An 11,342-nucleotide genomic window follows, 5' to 3' on the forward strand; every position below is an offset into this window, starting at 1 on the left:
AGGATTTTTCCTACCCCTCCCCCACAAAAAAATTCAAAAAACTTTTTTTCCTTTTTTTTTGCAGCTTTTATGAAAATTTTTTTTTCTAAACCTTTTTTTAAAATTTTTAATTTTTACCTTTTTTGAAAAAAATTGTTTTCTTGTAACTTTTATTTTCCTCTTAAAATTTTTATTTAAGAATATATGTGTGTGTGCGTTTTTCTTACTCTTTTTTCCTTTGTCAAAAAACAAATTTTTTTTTTGTTTGTTGTTTAGCTCTACTGAACTTCTGATCTTTTTTTCTTTCTTATCCTTTTCACCTTTTCGTCTCTTTCGTTCTTCTTTATGTGACTTAATTGTTGTTCTGCACATCCTCAGATAAACTCGTAGTCGATTATTAGACCTTATCCCCCATTGTGTACACACTTCATCCTCAAATTTATTACTCAATTCAAAACCTCTTATACTTAAATTCCTTAATAGCAGTACTACCTCTTTATACCTCTATAATATTTTAAGTACTTTTATTTTTAAGTTTTCCCTTCTCCTCTATATCGCTCCCCTTCTCTCACAATATCCACGTTCTTCTCTGCATATTTTGTTTTCGATTCTGCATAATATTTTTATTTATTACTTTTCTATTTTTTTCTGGTCTCTTTTTTCCCCTTTCTCTTTCTTCTTATTTGCTCTCTCTCTACTTTCATCCTAACCAACCTATTTCTTGCTTTGAAATTAGTACTTAGTTAACTCTCCCTGTGCGTTCCCACATCACTCTATTCCTTTTTTTTACACACATCTTTCCCTAAAAGTAATAAATTCTGGTTTACCAAAATTCTTCTTTGCAGTTTGTATCCCATTAATACATAGTTGTTTGACGTTGAATAGATGTATCTGTTGAACCAGAATTGTATCTGCAGACTATTGACTGTGCAAATACAGACTTTGCTTGATGCTTGCGTTAAGTTAGTGTTCTAGCAAAAAACAAGTTATTTTCATCCCAAATAGGTAGAGTAAGCCAGAAAAACACAAGAAAATGGCAAGTCCAGGAATCTCAACTGCCATTCATCATAATCAGGGAACAGAACAGATAATGAATAATCCAGAGGAGAGTTCCCAAATAGCTCTACAAACACTGCTGGCAAACATGATAAATGAAAAGATTGAAAACATACAAAGGACTCTGTATGTGCATGGTAGGGATAGAGAGGAGGCCACCCGAAGTTTTATACAGGAATATCATGAGCGTGAGAAAGCTACTCAAAAACTGATAAAGGATTTGTGTGAGCTGCTAGAGAGAGAAAGGCAGGAATGGCATGAGCTGGCTGAGAACACTCAAAGAAAACTACAGGAATCCCACGAACGGGAGGAAGCTAAGCAAAGAGTAACACAGGAACTGAGAGACCAGGATGAGAATAAACAAAGATTGCTAAAGGCATTCATGGAAACCATTAACAAAGAGCTGAAGCAAGTCAAGAAGACCACAAAGGGAATGCTGAATGGAACCTAACAGAAGGAATGGAAGTCCCAGGAAACCATAACCAATCAACTAACTGATTTGAGAATAAACACTGAACCCCAAATTAAGGAAGTAAAAAAGTTCATACAAGATCTAAAACAAAGCTTCAACAAAGAATTTGAAGCCATCAAAGCTGACAATTAGAAGGAAAAGAAATAAAAGCAAAGTAGAAAGTTTTGACAGCCGGTTAGACCATGCAGAAGATCGTATCTCAGGGATTGAAGACAGCATAGATATTATAAAGAAAGAACATACAACCATCCAAGACAAGTCCAAGAAATATGATAGATCTATCCAACACTTGGAAGACACCATCAGAAGGCCTAATCTAAGGATAATGAGTGTAGAGGAGCTAGGAAATTCGTTTAACAGGATCCTAGCAGAGAACTTTCCAAACATGCAAAAAGATATGCCTATTCAGATACAAGAAGCTTTTAAACCTCCAAATAGACCAGACCAGTATAGAACATCCCACTGTCACATTATAATCGACACTGGATCAACTTAGACCAAGGAAAAGATCCTTAAAGCTTTCAAGGAGAAAAGATTAATCACCTATAAAGGGAAATAAGTTAGAATCACCTCAGATTTCTCAGCTGAGACAATCAAAGCAAGAAGAGCCTGGAATGATGTATGCCATACCCTAAAAACAAACAACTACCAACCAAGAATACTTTACCCAGCTAAACTCTGCTTCATAACTAAAGGCCAAATGAAAACCTTCCATAGCAAGGAAAAATTGAAACAATACATCTCCACCTTCCCTAAAAAAGATTCTTAAATATGTTCTACCTATAGAAAACCAACAAGACCCCAATAAAGTCCAAGAAACCGCACCGAAACTGAGAATCCAAGAACCATAGGAAGAACCCAGTTTTTGCAGCCCCCAAAAAGGTAGGTAACATCGCAGGACCTCCCAAATATCTCTCAGTCCTCTCTATCAACATTAACGGACTTAACTCTCCAATTAAGGGACATAGACTGTCTAGTTGGATTAAAAAACAAGATCCTTCTACCTGCTGACTTCAGGAGTTACATCTTGCCGGTAAAAACAAATCCATCTTCAATGTTAAAGGCTGGAACAAAATTTACCAAGCAAACAGCCCCCATAAACAGCCGAGAGTTGCAATCCTAATATCACATGAAATAGACTTCAAATTAAAATCGTAAGAAGAGATACAGAAGGTCGCCAAATACTAATTAAAGGATCTCTCCTACAGGAGGATATGAATCCTAAGATATGTATTCCAATGTTTTTTTTTTCTTTCATGTGATTAATTCTTACAGATTTATAAGATTATTTCTTTGTTACTTTGTATGTCCCTCTCCCACAGTATAACCCCTGCTTTCACTTTATTTGATCTCGCTATAATTTGTGGAGTGGAAGGGAAAAAACAAATCGTTTAGATAGGGATACAGGTGGATCCATTGCAACATTGAAATGTACAAGTCGTTACGTCGAAAAATAAACTTTACAACTTTGGTGTAGGGTGAGGGTGTGTAACAGGGAGGATTAGGTTGGGGGTCAGGGGCAGAATGGGAAGGGATGGGAGGGGGAAACAAAGGAGAAGATTACAATGCTTGATAAGAAATGTGCTCATTATCTTGCTCATGTAATTGTAAACCCTCTGTACAGTATTTTCACAATAAAAAAATAAAAATTAAAAAAAAATATCATACTATAGCCACTGTGCATTTCTCTGTATGGAATATGTGAAATTCTGTTATTATCCAATGTCCTAATTCAGTATTTTGTAGTGTAACCTATATTACAGAAAATGAAGCATCCTCTTCACAGGCAAAATAATAAAATGAATGGAATATTGTTTACAATAAAGCAATCATGAATGAATTTTGATGATTTTCTTAACAATTTCTAACATAATAAATATTCTGGCAAAGTGCATATATGAATTTAACCAAGTCAGAAATATCTGCAGGTGTTTGTGTCTTCAACAACTATTAAAGAATCATTATCTACATACTTACCTAGAAAACCTATATATTCATAGCAAATTAGAGAGAGTTAGTAGAGAAAATAAAAAGCGATTCTTCTGATTCCATTCGGCATAAAGCTATTTAAATTACATTTGAGTCAATAAAAACCAGGTTAAAATTATGGGTAAGGTTGGAAATGGAGGCATTTTGATGAAGGAATTCAATTAAGGCCTAGTTACATGTTTTTGTGTTTTTTTTTTTTAAATAAAATAATGTCAAATGTATTTCTTTGGTTTGGAAATAAATAACCTGAATATTCATGGATTGATCTAAAGGTACCTGAAATTATAAAGTGACACTGGCAAATATACTCAAATAATTAGCTGCTGTATTCAAATTATTAATCCATGAAAATTTAATAATTGACAAATGAAAAATGAAGAGTAATCTTCAGACATTGTGCTCCTCAAGAAGTCCCCAGGGTTTCTATGATATAGTCCCCCTTTGAATTTTTTTTATCATATTACAAAATTGAAAATAGTATACTCCTGTAATGTGCTCATTATGATATGAATAGTTGTCATTCAATACATTCTTTTATATTTTATAGTGTAAAGCATACACATTTATTATAAATACACAGTGATTTTTTGTCAAAAATATATGAACAATATTTCATTGATTCTAATTGGATAAAAGGTTTGATCAGAGAAATTCATCAGAGAAATCCAGAAAAATATTTCCATGTTTACTTGATTGAGTTGATGGGTAAATTTGAAAAGTGTAAAGAGTTTAAAATGTAGGAATATGTAGATATTCCCTCTTGAAAATAGAAATTGTTCAACCAAGAATGAGAAGAATTTTCAGTATGTTCATTGCCTTTACAATCTTCTGGTTATGGTGATCATCACCCCATATAGATTATTTTTCTTTAATTAGAGAATCAGCATTCATTCCAAAAAGGTGCTGATTGTTAGGAAAGAAGAACTTTGAGAACATTACACTTGTTAGTCATTTTATATAGTTTGTTCATTTTCTTATTACCCAGGTACATGAGATCCAGATGAAGAATACATTTCCGTTGCCTGTTGGGACAGTATTTCATTGTGTTCTCACATTTTGGGGCTAAGGTATACAAAAACATAATTGCTATTTAAGATACAGATACTGATTTTAGGTGCTAGATGAAGTCTGATTTCAGGCACTTTGCAGTCTTAATTTACTTTCGGCAAGATATAAACAGGTGTATTGAAGAAACTAAGCTATTACCATGAAACAGCGATGCAGTAATTACAAATAGTTGTAAAGCTTCAAGATGAAAATTTAAAAATGCCTCTTTTAGACATGCTTTATTCATTTGGTTAGAATTGCCAGGCTTCAAGTAATATGGTGATAGGATTTAAAGATTTTCACTTGTAAGAATAAAATTATTGAGCAAAATATTCAATATGGGAACATGACAGATAAAGGTGTCATCATTATTTTATTTAATTTATTTTATTTTATTTGTGAACATACTGTACAGAGGGGTTACAATTACATGCCAGGATAATGTGTACATTTCTTACCAAGCATTGCAGCCTCCTCCTTTGTTTATCCTTCACATCCCTTCCCAGCCTCTCCTCTCCCCCCCAGTGCCAATCCTTCCCCCCTCTACCCCCCCCCCCCACACCAACATTGTAAAGCTCGTTTTCGACATGACAACTTGTACTTCTCATTGTTGCAACAGGTCCACCTGTATCGTTAAACGACTTGTTTTTCCCCTTCTCCTCCACATGTTATACTGACAACAAATATAGTGAAAGCAGGGGTTATACTGTGGGGGAGGGACATACAAAGCAACAAAGAAATAATCTTATAAATGCTTTAGAAACACATGAATGAAAGAAAGAAACATTAAAATACATATCTAAGGGTTCATTTTCCTAACCTCACATTATCTGACCTTTTCCGCTTGACTCATACATATACTAGATGTTGCAAATAAGGGAAACCATGGGGCCTATGTTTCTTTGGGCCTGGCTTACTTCGCTTAATATAATTTTTTGCAAGTCTTTCCATTTCCTAACAAATGGGGCAATGTCATTCTTTCTGATGGAGGCATAGAATTCGATTGTGTATATATACCAGATTTTCTTGAACCATTCATCTACTGCCGGGCATCTGGGTTGGTTCCAGATCTTAGCTATGGTAAATAATGCTACAATAAACATAGTTGTGCTGGTAGTTTTAGTGTGGTCTTGTTTGTAAACATTTGTGTAAATGCCCAAAAGTGGAATTACTGGGTCATAGGGGAATTCTATGTGGAGTGATTTGAGGAACCTCCATACTGCTTTCGAAAGTGGTTGAACAAGTTTGCATTCCCACCAACAATGAAGTAAGGTTCCCTTCTGTCCACATCCCCTCCAATATCTGTTGTTGTTAGAGTTCTTGATTTTTGCCATTCTAACTGGAGTGAGGTGGTATCTCGATGTTGTTTTGATTTGCATTTCTTTTATGGCTAGGGAGGTTGAACATTTCTTCATGTGTCTATTGGCCATCCTTCTTTCTTCTTCAGAGAAGTTTCTCTTTAAGTCTTTTGCCCACTTGTTTATTGGGCAGTTGTTTCTTGGAGGATTAGTTGTTGGGGAATTTAATTTTTTGAGTTCCAAGTATATTTTAGATATGAGACCCTTGTCCATTGTATGGCTAGTCAAGATCTTCTCCCAATCCTTGGGCTTTCTATTGATCTTGCTAGCTATGTCCTTTGCCATGCAGAAGCTCTGCAACTTTATGCAATCCCATTTGTCCAACCTTTCTTTGATTTGTTGTCTCTATTCAGAAAATTTCAGCCTGAGCCAAGGAGACCTAGGGTTTCTCCTATTCCATCCTGTAATGTTCTCAGAGTGTCTGCTTTGACTTCGAGGTCTTTGATCTATTTGGAGTTGATTCTGGTGCAGGGTGAAATAAAAGGATCTAGCTTTAGTTTTCTACAAGTAGTTAACCAATTTTGCCAGCACCATTTACTGAAGAGTCTGTCTTTGTTCCATTCTATTGTTTTAGCTCCCTTATCAAAGATTGGATGGGTATAGGTCTGTAGGTTCATTTCTGGGTTTTCAATTCTATTCCATTGGTCCTGAGGTCTGTTCTTATGCCAAAACCAAGCTGTTTTGATTACTATGGCTTTATAGTAGAGTTTGAAATTTGGTATTGATATTCCTCCAGCACTGTTCTTTCCGTTGAGGAGCGTTTTTGCTATTCGGGGTCTTTTATTGTTCCATATGAATTTTTGGATTGCCTCTTCTATTTCCTTGAAGAATGAGATTGGAATTTTGATAGGTATCGCGTTGAATTTGTAGATAGCCTTGGGAAGTATTGCCATTTTCACGATGTTAATCTTTCCAATCCAGGAGCATGGGAGGTTTTGCCATTTTTTAAGTTCTGTGTTGATTTCCTTTTTCAAGGTTTTAAAGTTTTCATCATAGAGGTCCTTCACTTCTTTGGTTAAGTTAATTCCTAGGTAGTTTATTTTTTGTGGCGCTATTACAAATGGAGTTGCTTTCCTAATTTCAGGCACACTTTTCTCATTGTTGTCATACAGAAAGGACATTGATTTTGGGGGGTTAACTTTATACCTTGCTACTTTGCCAAAGTTTTGAATCAGCTTGAGTAATTTGGGAGTGGAGTCTATGGGATTCTTTAAATACAAGATCATGTCGTGTACAAAGAGGGAGAATTTTATTTCCTCTTTCCCTATTTGCATCCCCTTTATGTCTGCATCTTGTCTTATTGCTGTAGCTAGGCATTCTAATACTAGATTGAAGAGAAGTGGAGAGAGTGGTCATCCTTATCTTGTTCCTGAGTTAAGAGGAAATGGCTTTAGCTTTTCACCATTAAGTATAATGCTGGATGTAGCTTTGTCGTATATAGGCTTTATTATATTGAGGAATGTTCCATGGATTCCTAATTTTTCCAAAACCCTCATCATAGAGGGGTGTTGGATCTTGTAGAATGCTTTTTCTGCATCTATTGAGATAACCATGTCGTTCTTACTCTTGTTCCTGTTGATGTGATGAATAATATTAATTGATTTGCGTATATTAAACCTGAAATGAATCCTGTTTGATCATGGTGTATGATTTTTTGGATGAATTTTTGATGTCGGTTGGCCAATATTTTGTTGAGAAGTTTTGCATCAATGTTCATCAAAGAAATGGGTCTACAGTTCTCTTTCTTTGATGACTACCTGCCTGGTTTTGGGATGAGGGTTATGATGGCTTCATAGAATGTGTTCGGTAGTGAACTTTCTCTTTCAATTTCATTGAAGAGTTGGAGGATAATTGGTGTGAGCTCTGCTTTGAAGGTCTTGTAGAATTCCGCTGTAAAACCATCTGGTCCTGGACTTCTCTTAGCTGGAAGGTCTCTTATTGCTGTTTCTATTTCAACGCTAGATATGGGCCTGTTAAGCTGGTTTAACTCATCTTGGTTTAGTTTTGGCATGTCCATATTTGCTAGGAAAAGGTCCATTTCTGTCAAGTTCTCAAACTTATTAGCATAAAGTTTTGAGAAGTATTCCCTTATAATGTTTTGAATCCAGGTTGTTTCGGTGTTGATGTTTCCATTCTCATCTCTGAGTTTATTAACTTGGGTGTGTTCTCTGCTGTTTCTGATAAAATTAGCTAAGGGTCTGTCAATTTTGTTAATTTTTTCGAAGAACCAACTCTTTCTTTTGTTGATTCTTTCTATAGTTTTTTTGGATTCTAATTCATTTAATTCTGATTTAATTTTGATTATTTCTTTCCGTCTACTGGATTGGGGTTTATCTTGCTGCTCTTTTTCAAGGAGGTTTAGATGTGTCATTAGATTTTTGGTTTCAGATCTCTCCAATTTGTTGATGTAGGTGCTCAGAGCTATAAACTTGCCTCTGAGTACTGCTTTTGCTGTGTCCCAGAGGAGCTGGTAATTTGTGTGTTCACTTTTGTCGAATAGAATGAACATTTGAATTTCCTTTCTAATCTCTTCCATGACCCACTCGTGATTCAGCAGTGTGTTGTTCAGCCTCCATGTGATACCAGACTTTCTTTGGTGGCTTTTGGTGTTGAGTTCTAATTTTATTCCCTTGTGGTCAGAGAGAATGCAAGATATAACTTCAATGTTTCTGAATTTGGACAAGTTTGTTTTGTGGCCTAAAATGTGGTCTATTTTAGAAAATGTTCCATGTGCTGCTAAGAAAAACGTGTATTCTGATGCTGCTGGGTGAAATGTTCATTATATATCTGTTAAATCTAGTTGATCTATGCAGTTGTTTAGATCTGTATTTTCTCTGTTGAGTTTTTGCCGAGTTGATCTATCTAGTGGGGAGAGTGGTGTGTTAAAATCCCCAACAATTAATGTCTTTGGAGTTATATGAGATTTGAGGGAAAGTAGTATTTCTTGGATAAATTTGGGTGCTCCATTGTTTGGCAAGTAGATATTTAGAATTGTAATATCCTCCTGAAAGAGTTCCCTTAATTAGAATGTAGCGACATTCTTTATCTCTTCTCACAAGTTTTAATTTGAAGTCTATTTCATCTGATATTAGGATTGCAACTCCCGCTTGTTTATGGGTGCCGTTGCTTGGTCGATTTTGTTCCAACATTTAACATTGAAAATTTGTTTGTTCTTACGGGCAAGATGTGACTCCTGAAGGCAGCAGATAGAAGGGGACAAAATATGTTATTTATGTATGAGTGGTTGTTGAAAAATATAAGCTAGTACATGCTAGGAGAATGAAAATAAATCGAGCCTTTCTGATGTGTGTCAAAGAAACGTTACCCTCTCGATCGATAAGGACTTAAATCAAGTAGGGGTCTCAAGAGCAGTGGTCACTTGCTTGCAGTGTGCCTTCAGGATGGGGCTGTAGTTATTCTATTATTGATAGAACCATAATCTCTTTGTCATGATTACTCACTTTTTTGAACATCACCCCACTTTATGGTAAGTCAATGCTTCCCTGCAAGTACAAATGATAAATCGAAGTTTGCACAGCATGCTCTATTTTTTCCCGTTTAGATTTTCTGAGAACTCTGCTATTACTCAGTAGAATTGAACTCTTGGTGGCTTTCCTACCCTCTGTAACTCACATATATAAAGATAGTTCTGCTTATATCTATTTGATGTGTCTAACCTCTGTCTGGTTTGAGTGATTCACTATTTGCCAGTGCAGGTTTTGCACTTTTTTATGACAGTTTTCATAAGAACAGGAAATCAGAAATTGATACATTATAAATTAGACCTAAAATTGTGTGCATATAGCGTAATAGAAGACTTTTCTTCATAATGACCCCTAAAATTGGTTGACCACCTACTGAAAACATGTACTCATATGATGAAGGTTTTATCAATATCATGCCATTTATCCAATACTTACCATGCTCTTCCGCCTGGACTATGAGGCAGCAGGAACAATTTCAGTTCCTTTTAAAAAAATATTGTAAAAATAGTGTACAGAGGGGTTCCAATTACATGATTAAGGTAATGAGTACATTTCCTATTAAGCATTATCACCTCCTCCTTTGTTTTTCCCTATAATCCCTTCCCAACTCAGCTCCTCAACTCCCTCACACCCCCACATTCTAAAGGTGTTTTTCACTATAATATCTTATATATCTCATTGCTACAACACGTCAACCAGTATCCTGTTTCAGCATTTGTAACTCCACAAATTAGAAAAATGTATATAAAAGACTCAAGGCACTGTCATCAGGGGTTATAACTTGGGGGAAGAACATACAAGGGAAACAAATCATATAGAACAGTTTAGAATCATAAAAGCAATTCAAGAAACTAGAAACAACGTATGTCCCTATCTAGGGATTCATTTCATTTATCATCTTCTTGTATGGTCATATGTATATAGTTTTTGGACTTTTCTACTCCTCCTCGATTTATACGATTTATTGTAAATTGGGGAAACCATGGGACTGATGTTTCTTAGAGCCTGGCTTACTGCATTTAGTATAATACTTTCCAGAAAAACAAACCGTTTAAATAGAGATACAGGTGGACCCATTGCAACAATGAGATGTACACGTCGTTATTTAGAAAATAAATTTTATAACTTTGGTTGGGGGTGGGGGAGGGGAGGATTGGGTGGGGAAGTAGGGGGAGGCTAGGAAGGGATTGGAAGGGGAAACAAAGGAGGAGGCTACAATGCTTGATAAGAAATGTACTCATTATCTTGCCCATGTAAATGTAACCCCTCTGTACAGTATTTTCACAATAAATAAATAAAAAAAGAAAAAAAAATAATTTTTTCCAAGTCTAACCATTTCCTAAAAACATGGGATGATGTCATTCTTTCTGATGGAGGCATTGAATTCATTTCTAAATGAGGGTTAGAAGGATAAATGTGGGGATAGTGAGGAATAGTGAATGTTGTGAATTAACAAGTTTTGTCATCTTGAATAAAAGTAATTGTTTACAAAGTAATTTTTTTCAGAAAGGGTATATTAGATGAGAAAGATATTTCACTGTGTAGATAATAAATAGAGTGTAGAAACTGTCTAATCTTATAAACAACGGTTAAAAATAAAAAAAAAACTAGGTTTTAATGTAATCTCACTTAAATGATTTCTGTGCAAATGAAAGACGATTTTCCTACAACATTTTCAATATTTTCTGAGTGTAGTTATTAATTTTAGATCTAAATGTCTGATAATTTTCCTTTTCCTTCCTCCTTTATGTCTGTGTTTCCCCTACAGGAGGAAGCAACATAAAAATAAAGTGAAACATTTCAATGCACATTTTCTTTACAGAGATGCTGTCAAATTTCTTCGATGTTGTTTAAATACCGGTGGTTAATTTTTAAGTTACTAATATTAGGGTATTTTATTAGAGAAGAGTAGAACAGCTGAACGCCAGTGGCTCAGGTCTGTAATCCTAAGTACTC

The sequence above is a fragment of the Dipodomys spectabilis genome, unplaced genomic scaffold (assembly GCF_019054845.1).
Source record: "Dipodomys spectabilis isolate Male_0828 unplaced genomic scaffold, ASM1905484v1 ptg000607l, whole genome shotgun sequence".
Taxonomy (NCBI): Eukaryota; Metazoa; Chordata; class Mammalia; order Rodentia; family Heteromyidae; genus Dipodomys; species Dipodomys spectabilis.